The sequence below is a fragment of the Syngnathus typhle genome, linkage group LG22, assembly GCF_033458585.1.
Source record: "Syngnathus typhle isolate RoL2023-S1 ecotype Sweden linkage group LG22, RoL_Styp_1.0, whole genome shotgun sequence".
Taxonomy (NCBI): domain Eukaryota; kingdom Metazoa; phylum Chordata; class Actinopteri; order Syngnathiformes; family Syngnathidae; genus Syngnathus; species Syngnathus typhle.
In genome coordinates this window covers 4,993,647-5,007,068 of record NC_083759.1, presented here as the reverse complement: position 1 = coordinate 5,007,068, position 13,422 = coordinate 4,993,647, and the positions used below count along the sequence as shown (strand labels likewise).

Below are 13,422 nucleotides of genomic sequence, written 5' to 3'. Positions count from 1 at the left end.
TGAGACCATGACACCAACCTTTTGAAAATGTTAGAATAAAAAAAAGTTAAGAAGTTAAAAACTCTAACGAAATATTACACCTATTGCAGTATTATAAGAAAATGTCCAGATATTGATCCATATCGACTGGTTCAATCATAATTCAATTCTATTAATCACAGGAAAATTAATTTCACTACCAGCTAGATTGCTAGAAGATTGTCAAGCACTTTGACTTATCCAATATGGCGACTACGTAAACGTATGAATCAGCGACTATAGCGACATTTATGGTGCAACTAAAAATTCCGCAGCTGCCAGCCCACCCAGCGTGTTGTAATGACTGGAAAGTGGAATTCATCAATGGCTCCATCCGGCAACAACTTTCCTGGAGGACAAGGTAGAATTTCCTCATCACTCTTATGACATCATCGTGATTTTACATTATATATGTGAATTGGCTCTTAATAAAAACATGATTGTTCAGACAGCTGTTTGGTCAGATGTCCATTTCACTAAGCTAACGGTGCACATTAAGCTAGCATAAAGAGCAAAACATTTCATGACTCTTTCGGAAAATCTTCTGAATGAAGTCGATCGCACGGTGGTACAAGTTTGCACGAAGTATTAGCATGCATTGCCGATCGCGTGGGATTTGCATTGTTTAACAGGTTACTAGAACATTATTTAACCTGGCAAAATATAGCAACATAACAAAAGATGACTTTCCAGGAGTGTTGCAATTAAAATTGACAGATTTCTCATGTGCAATGGAAAAACGTGTATATTGAGAACAGATTTAACTGTGTGTTTAATTTGCAATTAATTGCAATTTGCAATCAATAAAACCATGCATTTATGAGTGAAGATTTTCTAGTGAACGAGAAAGTACCAAGGGGTTTCAAAATCAATCGATTAATTGACAACAAATCATTTAACAAATGTATTGCCTTGTATTTTAAAAATCAAGTAATGATTTAGAGACATTTTTAATTAATGATTGTCCAAAAGTAATTAATATCTGATTTCTATATCCGTTCATGAAAGCACACGGAATTATCTTTTGTGTTTAATCAAAATAAGACATTTCCAAGCACCTGCTTTTACTGTGGGAAAACAACAACCATCAATCTTTCTTATGTGATCTGTTATACCAGATAAACAAAAATGATTGGCCAATAAACAAAATTGGTAATACACAGTAATTGGAGAAAACAATTTTTAATCCACTTATAAAAAGAAAATTATAAGCAATTATTCGATTAATTAATGGAACAATTGATAGAAAAATTGACTAGAAATAGTCACAGCCCTAATTTACCAACTACAGCACTCAAGTCTGACATATTATGTTGTTAAAAGTGTTTTTCTCACACGCATTAACACGCTAATCCTCTTTTTATAGCGTCTCAACATCATATGAACATTCCCAATCACCTTCTGTGACCTCTAATAATGGTTAAGAACCATTATTAGAAAATGCAAAGCTCAGTGTGACCGGGACGGATAATCTTGGGCTTTGAAAACTCTGCATTAATGTTGACTTGCTTGTTAGTTTTCATTAAATTTAATATGACAGACACTTTATCAATAACTTGCAATTAAGTAATTACAATGATACTGATGATGTCAATACAATAAGTGGAAGGAGTCATTTTGAAAGTAATGGTAATAAAAATAAAGTGAGAAAGCAAACTTTTTCCAAGATAAAACCTTAACTTGATAAAAAAATATTTGACACCAAATCCTCAATAGTATGTAAGATAAATCACAAAACCTTAATTAATTTGTTCTTTTCTTTATATAGCATATTTTAGAAGCTACCAGAGTGTCCATTGTGTTGCAGTCAACAAGATAAGACTGGGACAGAACTGACTGCTCACAGTAAGTATTTCGAAAATATTAATCTCTTAAACAGCCCAGGATGCATTATATATTGTTTTTTGGTGGATACATTGGTTCACATGCTGACATTTGACAAGACGGCCACTTGGGGGCACTGTTGTAAATGCTTTGCCACAATAGCAGTTTTGTTGAGTATATCACCTTCAAATTTGTTTTTAAAACTTGGCTGAGTGAAAGCAAGCTTTTTATTTGATGCAGTTGAAAAGGTAAGGAAACATTTTGAGTAAATATAACTTTTTTCTAGCTATAATAAGCATTTCCTGTCTGAAAATGATCAATAATAATGGTTGTTTTGTATTTTATTGTGCCATTAGCAGTACTTTTGCCTTTTCCTGCTCATTGTGGTGCTAAGGCTAAACTGATCTATAATTCAAACTGCACTGTACTGCAATTATTTGATGCTAATTGTCTTGCGGGTGCCATTTAGAAGAAAATATCGAAATGGATCTTTATGCTACCAGTGCTGTTAGACATGTCTGATATCAACTCTTTACTTTCGGCAGCGATGAAATGATCCAGAATTCACATTTCAACATTTTAGTTTTGCCTAATAGCCTTGACTAACATCTTTGGTGATACAGAAGAACTATCCATTTTCAAATAACTACCGACTATCTTTGCATCACCCAATCACCAACAAGTAAAAAAAAAAAAAAAAAGCTATTTTATTCACTCATTTGTTTTTAAATTCACCCGAAGTTGATATTGAGTTTGATTTGTTTATTTGTGATAAATAGGTTTCTTTTAAATCCCATGTCACTTTTTGAGGGAATGTTTAGTTCTAGTGTCTTGGTGCTTGGTATCGGTCTGAAAAAAAGTGGTATCGAACATCTGTCGTCCTTAATTTGGTATGCTATTTGGTATTATCTCATTTTACAATATAGGGCATTGCTTTACATTTGATAAATATCTTTGTGATTACTTTCCAAGAGTTAATAGTACCATTTAGTTCAATATAATTATATTGAAGGAGAATTTTTTTTCTGATTTTGTGATTTTCCCTGTATGTATTACCGAATCGGCAAGCCAGTTCTGATTACTGTTGTAGTCCAGTTTAAAAAAATAAATAATAATAATAATAATACATAAACTGTTTTCCATGCATACTACACCAGTTCTTAACATTAGTGAAGATTTAAAAAAAAATTTTAAATGTATTTATTAGTCGTGATCACTGTTAGGCTTTTACATTAAATATATCTTCTGTTGGAAATACAAGTTCGCGTCATTTTTTCAACAAATACTTAGTGCAGAATGTTGGAGTTTGGTGGCAATGGAGCCAAATGCACTTTGACAAGGTACAGAAGTCCGGGGTCAATCTGCAGCAAGAAACATGTGTCCCTCGGAGGAAAGACCCTTATTGCACCCTCAGCCAGTCAACATTCCTGTGTTTGTACAACACATCCTAATGAGGCTGCGCTCTGTGGGGGGAACACGCCATGTCTTTGGGGATTTATCTGAAGAGCTTAACAAGCAAGGAAAGATCTAGTAAATCGACCCACTCACTTACAATCTTGTTCTCTCGCACAATCATAAATCACAACTGATGAGGTGAGGCGAGTTAAGGTTTGGGAAGGGGCGGGGCTAATGTGTATCCTTAGCGCATACTGCACAGTGTGTTGATCAGGCTGTTTGAAAAGTAGGGAGAATAGTGTGACTACTGTTAACATTGTTTATATTCAAGTTATTCTGGATTGGAATTAAACGTTGCTACGTTCAAAAAGAAAGACATTGCGTAACGTAGACATTATTCAGTTCAAAGGCAGATGTATTGTTTGAAATAATATCTATCCCAGCCAAAAACAATAAAACCTAAAATGTCAAAGGCAAATATGCAAGATTTTCCATCTGCGGTTAATATTTGAGCAACACAAAGCAATAGCCAGAAGAGACAGTGGGGATGTAAATGGTCCGTTTTCAAAGACATTCCAATGATTCTGATCTGTTTTAGGAGTTGGTCCACCTGAAGCGCATTCGTTTGTTTTCTTCCACTGTGCCTCTTCCATTTCCTCAGGAAAGCTCCCTCCCTTCCTTGGGAAATTTAAAAGTCAGATTGGCATATTTTATAATGGTGCACTCTTGACAAGTCTATCGACTGCAGGGTGGCGGCAGTAATACGCGACACCTGTTCCTTTGTGGTATCGGTTCATGTATCGAGTTTACAAATGGTGACAGCTGCGGCGAGACCTGCCGGCACGGCTTGAGAGTTTTTTGCAGCAACGACGTGTCAACCCTTTCGGTTTCGTTCAATATTTATAATTGAATATTTGGTTAAATATTAGTTCAATATTTTCAATATATTCAATATTTTCCAAAATTATGAAAGTCAAAAAGCCACAGTGGTCTTGGATGTGATCAATGCTTCTGTATGATACAAACTGAAGGAATAAACAAAACTACTAATACATCGTTAGCATTGTTAATCGCATTTTTCGGACGATAAGCTAAATAATATGCTCTTCCCTATCCAAGGAAATGTATGGGTTTTTATTTTGAATTTAGACCCAATGATGTCTGCTTTGAGTGAGTGCAACAGGAGGTGGGAGCTAATGAGCTGGCTGTGATCTAAAAGCTGTACCATCTACAGCAATGGTGTAAAAGACCGGGCCCGGGGCCCAGATACGGCCCACCACATCATTTGATGTGACCCGCGAAGACAAATTGTGCATCAACTTTGTGTCATTACTAAAATTGCAAATTGTATTCACTATTAAAAATCATATTTGACCAAACACCCAAACTGGCTAAAAAAAATGAGCCAAGGTCTAGCTCACGTCCGAACATTTCGACTTTAAGGTTGATTTGGGTAGGAAACTGTAAATCCGACATGTGCGTTCCTGATTAGGGTAAGTGAAAGTGAGAGGTGGAGCAGAAATCACACTCCCCACCCCTCACGAGTCCTTCCCTTCTTCAAGTAACCTTTGACAGGAGAGGTCATGATTGTGTACAGCTAGATGACCTTTGGTAATGAGAAGGAAGGACTGCGGGTAACCTGGAAGTGCTTTGTCTCCACTCTCATGGGAACACAAATAGTAACTGAACTCAAGCACACAAGAATAGTCACAAGGTCACACCGTCTTACTTGTCTTGTTTTGCTCTGCTGCACATTCTTCATTTATTGATTCATTTATTGACTAGTATTGATTTGTGTAAAAAAAAAATAATAATTAAACCATATTTGGACAGCAAAGCTCACTATTTTCAATTTTATTTCCCTTTTTCATTAACTGGTTGAGATTTTGGATAGCACATAGATGGAAATATTTGACTGTTTTTCTGTAGAAAAAACTAAAATAATAATTAAATGATATTTGGACAGCAGATCTCACTATTTTGTGATTTTATTTTCAATTTTATTTCCCCTTTTCATTAACTGGTTGAGTTTTTGGATAGCACATAGATGGAAATATTTGACTGTTTTATTATTTAATCATATATCCGTAACCTCCTATTTTTACATCGACCAAAATGTTTTAATGTTGGTTGCAACCCACTGCAGTGTAATGATCTGTAATTGGAGCTTTAGGACTCTTCATTGCCATCTTGTCTGTCTGAAGGAAATGAGTCTGCTCTCCACAGACATTTCTCAAATTCCTCTCCTTGTGTCATTACTGCGAAAGCAAATAACGGCTTACGGGACAGAATTCCGCCACTGAATCAACACATTGTTTGTGTCTTCAGAAGTGAATTGTGGAAAGGTAGGAATTTGTCAAGTAGTCTCGTTTTAGCTGATCCTTTTATTGTCAAACGACTGACTGGAGTCGGTGATCATTTTTTTCACTGAAACAAAGTAGCGCTAAAGAATTGTAGCTTGACTTTCTCGAAGGCTTCCTGTGAAGGTTTCATGTTTTTTTAGGCTTTTGTGAAAGATTTGTGTGTGTTTTTATAATAAACAACAATAATGCAAAAATTGGAGGATGACGAAAATCAGGAAATATGGAATCGGAAAAATTGGACAACCGCAAACGATTCATGAATTAATAGTTATTTGCTAATTGATTATTTGTCGATTAATTTATGTATATTATTTGAATCTCTGATACAAAATTGCAAATTAGGAATGTTTGGATTGTCCTTGATCACGTTCTTATTTTCTGGGAGACTGGTACAAACTGTTTTTGTTTTTCTATTACTATTTTTTCAGTTTCTATATAGAGTTTGGAGTTGTTAACACATGAGCAGCCTTGAAACTCTGAGGTCCAATTTTTCATTTCTACAAATTGATCAGTCTAAAGTTTTGAGAATAGATTCCTCTCCATGACCTGAGTCTTAATGGTTGCAATTTTTTGGGGGTCTTTTGAAAAGTGAATTTTAGAGGATTCTGCCGGATGCCAGCTACTCAAATTTATTCTCAGTGAACTTAAAACTACTTCTCTGATTCACTCTGATCTGTTCAGAGGGGCACAGCGTCCTTTTCCTCCCATTAATTTCATTCTAAACCAATCAATAGTTGACTTAAACTGCTTCCATCTGGACAGCTTTGGCACACAGTGTTCCCAATTAGAGCGCCCTAGATTGTTCTACGACATTTTTTTTTGTCGGTACACTTCGACCGAATGGCACATTTGAACAACGCTCTGAGTTTCAGATCGAACACAGTGAAGCAATTTCTGGACACGTCCTAAATCAAAACCTCGGCTATGAAGGACTTTGAAAAAAGTTCCTGTTTCACAAAAGAGATCTATCTTTTTGGGGATAAAAAAAAGTCCCAGACCAAGTTACTTATTAATAGATGATTCTAAAGTCGAAAACTTTGCGTGGTAGACAAACAAAAGCAACTTTTATTTCCATCTGTATGTCTTTAATCTTGTTGACTCAAGCAGCATGATTCAGTCTGTATTATCCAGTGACTGATCCCGGCAGCTTTCTGTTAAACAGCTGTGTTGACTGTCTCATGCATGGGAACCTTGATCACACTGTACAACTGCCATCTCATCACACAAAACACTTTTTTTTTTAACTTTGATCAGGTGGACCTGTAAATGACTATAGAACCGCCTCAGGTTCTTCGCTAAGCTCTATTTGCCTAATGAATGGTTTGGGATGTTTATATAGGTCTGTCTGAAATTGCCTCTGGCTAAATGGCAAATCACAGCGTTTGCTTTATAAAACCTTTCAGCTTCTTTTAAGTTTATCTCTTGACAATGTGCTGTTTCTTGATGAGATAAGGAGGTGTAAACACAAAATGGTGGCGCAAAAATTCATTCGTATTTGGAAGTGCTGACGTACAGAAGCTTTTATCGCTGGTGTAGATTCCTCGACAGGCTGTATCTTTCATTTTTGTTTTGCAAAAAAGGAAGCCCTGGCTTTTATCATTTTTAAGAAGAAGGAAGAGATGGATAGCTGGAATGGGTCCCAGAGTCTTAGCATCACCATTAGCATCTTTTACTAATGGCTCAGTGGGAATTTTATCAAGGCGTCCAGCAGAAGATTGCTCCGCTATCATTTCCTGTTGGTTGCGTGTTTTGAAGTTATGATGTCGCCACTCTTGAATAGAAATTTTCATTCATTCATTCTACTGTATATCCCCCGTATTAGGCCAGTTGTGAATTGGACTTTGGAATACCAGTGGGGAAGGAAAGACCCTCAGCGTCTCTGACCCCTTTTGTCACAATAGGTTCCTTTCCCCCTCCCACTCATTTCCCTGCCAAGCTGGGAAGAGTAAATATTTATCAGCCCCCTACAACAATGGCCATCTTAGAAGGAAAAGAGAGTTTGACCACAGCACATGCAAAGCTGGTGTAAAGATGGAGCATCTCCCAAAAAATCCCACCCTCAAAACTTTGGATTTTGGGATAATTGGAATATGAGGAGTTGGACGGATGAAGAGAAATATTTACACCATCATAAAAGGAAAAAATCTCTCCCGAAGAGTAAGCATGAACTTTGTTCCCGTTTCGATAACTGGCAATTTGTGCTATTCTTAATTTTTGGGCGTTAGCATTTTTAAAATCTGTCAACATTAGCACGATGTGCCACGCTTAAGACATTTTGTTGCCTGCTTTTCGTATCACTTGTCATCAAGAGTCATTGAACGCCTCAAGCTCCTGGGGTGGAGGGTGACGCATAGACAACAGTCCATTCATGAAAAGAACAGGGCTACATTTTTGGTAAAAAAAAAAAAAAGAACAAAACAAAGAATTCCTTGTTTTCCACTGACGTCGTTAGATATAATTCAACACAGACTCAGTATAATGCCATTTTTAAATCAGGAAATCAATCGTACTCATTGCACTCATGGTTACTTGTCAAGGTTAAAATAACGAATAGAATATCTTGACAATAACGTAGTTTGAGACTTTTTGTGGCAAAATGCAAAAATAATCCAAACAACTCAAATATTGATGAGCATCTCTGAATGAGGCTGTTTTCCATCTCAAAACTTTTTATTGGCATGACATGTTTACTTTTTGGCGTAGAGATATACTGAGCACTAATTATTAATTAATCAATATCCGTCATGGACAAATGGCTTTTTTGATTGGCATACTCACCATTCCTAATAATATTCGGGTACAATATCCAAAGCTACTCTACTTTACTCGCAATGCTATTATTATTCCTAATGATCTGAAATTTAACATGGGCGTGCAACTTTTTTTTCTTCTTACTCTGTGAAGCTGTACAATGTTGAAAACAGCTTGTTTGGCAAGATGCTTGTGAATGTTGCCATCAGATTCCTGGAAGTTATTTAACACAATGGCCGTTTTCCCACTGCGGAAATAACACAGCACAGGTACCCTTGAAATGTCCAGAAAATCCATGATCTAAAAACCACAAACTGATGTTTTTTTTAAATTTATTTTTTTAAACCAGCTGAACACAATGCTGCATTGTATAACCACTTTTTTTTTTTTTTATTCGAACAACCCCCCCACCCCCACCCCCCCATCCCTCATGCATATTTGCAGTGGTTACAACCCAATGTGAAGACTTTTATATTTGGTCACAAAACGATTTTAATTCCACTTTTGCTATCCTGCCAGTTTTTCAATTCAAACATTGGAACAACACCAACCTCAAAACTACAGATGTCACTCACTGGTGTGCACCACTGCCCCAACTATTATTATTCGTTTCAGGGGAGGCTGTGAGGCCCAAAGCATGAGGTAATTCTTTAAGCCTGTCACTAATAATTTCCCTCTCCTTTTTAATGACTTCATAGATTAATGCCACAGCATAACTGAACCCCCCCCCCCATTTTTTTTAACCCTTCCCCAACACCACCACCGTCATCTTTTAAAGTCATTTTACACTATAGATAAATATTTATGTCCACATCGAGACCACTAACAAAGTCAACTTTGGCAAAATGGAATGAAACTATTTTCCACCATTTTATTTACTTACATGCATCTTTAGCAGTTGTGAATTTTTGATCTAAAAGTGCAGATAATTCAATATATTAATTGATTAATCGCAGATCCATAGAGACGCTTCTTGGTCCAACACACACACACCTGCAGAAACAGCAAATCAAAAAGTGACTGTGCATTTACATTCCTAGCAGCAACTCTGTGGAATTGTTTTCCATAATCTGTGTTTCGTCAATATGATCATGATGAAGTCATATTTATTTGAGACACCGATGATGTGCCAAAGGCTATGTTTACTCGACCTAAAATTGTGGTCAGTACTTTGAATTGGACAACATGCCTGCTTGCATTTTCAGATTTGCATTTCAGATTATTATTTTTTTTCTCTCTTATTAGGTCTGATGGGATCAGAGAAACAGCAATTTACTTTGATGAGTTGTGGTTGACCTGCTGGTTTTACTCCACAGATGATCATACCATTTTGCAAACGTGGACGGCCCCTTGCATGTTTCTCAAGTTCCAAGTGGAGCTCTTGTGGGCTGAATTGCCGACGTTTTAGCCAGACAGATGACGGGGCATGACATAGCTGTTCTTTATTTTTTTGTGGTCTATCCATCCAGTTTCTATACACGGCTTAGCCTTATTTGGGTTGTTTATGAGCTGGAGGCTTTCTTTCTCCTTTTGTATTGCAGCTGCAAATGTGGCAACACCTTGGCCACTATGTTTCTTGAGGAAAAACATTTTTACAGATCCCACGACTCCCTTCTTGTCACCCTAATGACCTTTCCATCCTTAATACTCACATCTTGCTCATTCATTTCCCCCCCCCCCCTCCCTTTCGCCTTTTCCACCACTGTTTGAGTCTGTCAGACATCCAAAAGGTTTATGACAGCAGGATGTGATCTCATACCTCCTCCAACATTTTCAACCACACAAAAAATTGTCCTTCCCTACTTCATCCAGTCCCCCTCCTCCCTCAGAGGCCTGCAGAGAAATTTGACACGCGGATGTGATCTCTCAGATTTTTATCACCGTTTTCTTTCAAAGCGATGCTAGTCAAAAGTCTAGTTTGAAATTCTTTTTTCTTCACTGACAGTTGTTTTGGTAGTTGTCATTTAATCCATCTGCACAGGTGCAGTTTACGCTATTGGTCGATATGAAATTGGCAATTAAGCAGTTGTGTTTACGTGAAACATAAATTAGCCATCATCCTCGAAAATTAATAATATATCATCTTAAAAGTAGCAGTAGAATAGGATAGTGTTTCTTAAATATTGATATCATCTTTAATCTTGGGCTTCCAGACTTTTCCACCAGGTAGCCAAGTTTGGATGTGATGATCCAGTTTAACAGGACATCGGAAAATTTGGTGCGACTTCCGTATCTCTTACCATGTTTGTAGTTTGATCAAACCCCAAGACTCAAACTCTCTGTTCAAGCAAAATAAGAGCTCTTCTTGCCAGCTTTGCATTTTGATTTGCGAGTACCCCTCATTTGCAATGCTTTCCGTCTGCAGCTTCTTTTCTTCTACTTGATAAGGACCTTCTGTTTGCATACTACCTCTCTTTCTCCATCTTCTTTCGGGTCAGTCCTTCCCACACTAGTCTCCCTGTGAAATACAACAGAAAGAGGATTTCTGATTGAATCATGTTCTTCTCCAGACAAGCAATTGGTTCAGGCTGCCGGTAAAGAACGGGGAGGTAAAAGACACAAGTACACCTAAATCTGGATTTTACGCAGACTTTGGGGTCGTGAATTTGGGAATCACCTTGACCCCGAAAGCGTGCTGTATGGTCTTGTTTTATGAGAAAGGCATGTTTTTAGGCAGCCGAAGGGGTCCTTTGTTACGTTAATTTAGGCCAGGCATGTTGTTGGGCAGCCGAAGGGGTCCATTTGCCCCACACACATCGTTTGTTGACATTTTATTAAAAAAGAAGCAATCCACATATGACAATAGATTTCGATGTATTTTGGTGTATTGAATACTGAGCAAAAAAAACTTTGTTGAAGTCACATGTTCCTAATTTCTATGCATGTTGTTTTACTGCCAAATAACAGCAGCTCAACGTTAATTTTGCATGCCGCTCAAACACGAGCTCAGCTAATGAGCGTGGTGAGGTCTGTAACTTTCCCAGTTTTATGCCATGACTTGTAAAATGTTATGAGCCATGGTACAAGTTTTAATTCAGATTGATGTTAATGGAAGAAATTACTCAATCAGTTGTTTTTTTTCCCATGTATTTTCATTTTACGTAATCAAAATATTGGAAAGTAAAGAGAGCGAGATTTTCTTTTTATTTTCTTTTTTTTTAAATCACTCACAGAGGATTCGTATTTGCAATTTTAAAACGTAAACTGCTAATCGTTTGAGCTATCAATCTTTTACTCAGTAAATACGAATCAATTCCTTGTTCAAGCTGTTTTTCATTGCCGAATACACTCATCCAGTGGGTATAAAAAGTCTACACACCCTTGCTGAAATGCCATTTTTTTGTGATATACAATTGATCCGTACATTTGATAGATCACATAAATATTTTTTGCAAATGATAAAAAACTGTTTTTAAACAATGTGTACTTTTCATACCACCTGTACAAATCATCCAAATGTTAAATTTTGAGTTTTGAGAATTTTGAGTTAGCAGTTGCGTTGATCTACGTATATACAGTGACTCTTGTAATAATAGCAAATTAGGTCCTTTATGTCTAAATCATAACATAGACCTGCCAATTTATGAGTGAACATATGCACACGTGATGTCATTCTCACCTTTGAGGTGCCAGTCAACACATCAGAGAAGAATGTTGACTCAAAGTGCCGCTAAGCTTCTCTGCCAGTCTCTTCAAGTCTACGCCAACTGCTTCGCCCGTTTTTATTCTTGTCTGTCGCATGCTTTTATCTGATGATAAGAACCAGACGGATGGGCCATCTGGAGAACGCATGTCTCTTTCCAACACACACAGTATCAGCACGATAGATGAAATCTCACGGCATTTTGAACCCGTCCAAATTTGAGGAGGACAACTTTTAATTTGTTTGTTCCCTAAATCAATGGATTTTACAATCATTCTAAGCCCAACTCTAATTATTTATATCAGGTGTATATTTATACATGTTTACAATTGAAATTCAAAACCAAATTATTTTGGCCTTTCATTTATCTAAAATATGTCGGATTCTAAAAATATTAAAATTTAAAAATGACTCAGGGAGAACGTTCTTGGGTTATTTAATGATTTAATGATCGTCTGTAAAAACAGACAACCCGCATATATGTTAAGTGCCGTATACGCGTGCATGTACATACGTCATAGTGAAAATAACGACCTACTGGCATTTATTTTAAAGTGCACATTTACTGCATCATGGCCAGATGAGTTTCATTACTTGCATATTCAGAGTTTCATCCCAGGGAGAAAAAAAGCAGCTTGTGCCTTTTGCCAAATATTGGTCGGCCAGCATATTACAGCCAGCCTGTTAAATGTATTCTGCTGGTGCAGAAATCTTTGTAACAACATTATAACTAAAAAAATGTTGTTTTTTGCTAATGTGTAAAACTCTTGGTTTTACTACTTCTACAAACTGTAGTTGTAACACAGCCTTTAATTCTCCAACTACTTTCGTCATCCCCCTTGAGTCCTTGTTGGCAGATGTCAGGGGTGTTAGCGCTAATTGGGTGGGAGACGTCCGTTCTCGCTGCGAGGGTGTCAAGGGGATAGAATTTCCTCCGTTTCTCAATCTTAGCGTTCCAAAAACCAGGGAGCAATTTGAGCAGAGCTGCTTGGCGATCAACTGATCTTTTTGTTCTTGTTCCCTAATCCTTGATTTCTTCCGTATTTTCCGCACTATAAGGCGCACCGGATTATAAAACGCACCTTCAATGAATGGCCCATTTTAAAACTTTGTCCATATATAAATCCATATATTTGGACACGCCTGCTGTAGTGGGTCAATATTGGTCCCCATATAAGGCGCACCTGATTATAAGGCGCACTGTCGGCTTTTGAGAAAATTGGAGGTTTTTAGGTGCACCTTATAGTGCGTAAAATACGGTACTTAAGTTCATTTTTTTAAATCTATCAGATCAATATGATAAAACAAAAAAAAACTCCCTGCCTTCTCAGTTTTACCGTTTTCTCTCATATTTGTGCTGCTACAGCAGTCACTTTGATTAGCTGTGTGCCGTTGTCTCAAGGGCCTCTGGGTTTTCCTGTTGGGCCT

The 13,422-nt window shown here is 37.2% G+C and overlaps 1 protein-coding gene across 3 annotated transcripts in view; it reads left to right on the top strand.

Annotated features, from left to right (window-relative positions):
- Positions 1 to 268: 268 nt before the first annotated feature.
- disp1 (dispatched homolog 1 (Drosophila)) overlaps positions 269 to 13,422 on the top strand; it is a 29,438-nt gene continuing 16,284 nt past the window's right edge. Inside the window, exons 1-2 of one of the 3 annotated variants that reach the window (XM_061269916.1) lie at positions 269 to 379; positions 1,787 to 1,863. The gene's annotated coding sequence lies outside the window, so the exon portion shown is untranslated. Of the gene's footprint in view, positions 380 to 1,786; positions 1,864 to 5,420; positions 5,583 to 7,573; positions 7,758 to 13,422 lie in introns of those variants that run through there. The other 2 variants (XM_061269915.1, XM_061269918.1) reach the window with 2 other exon arrangements.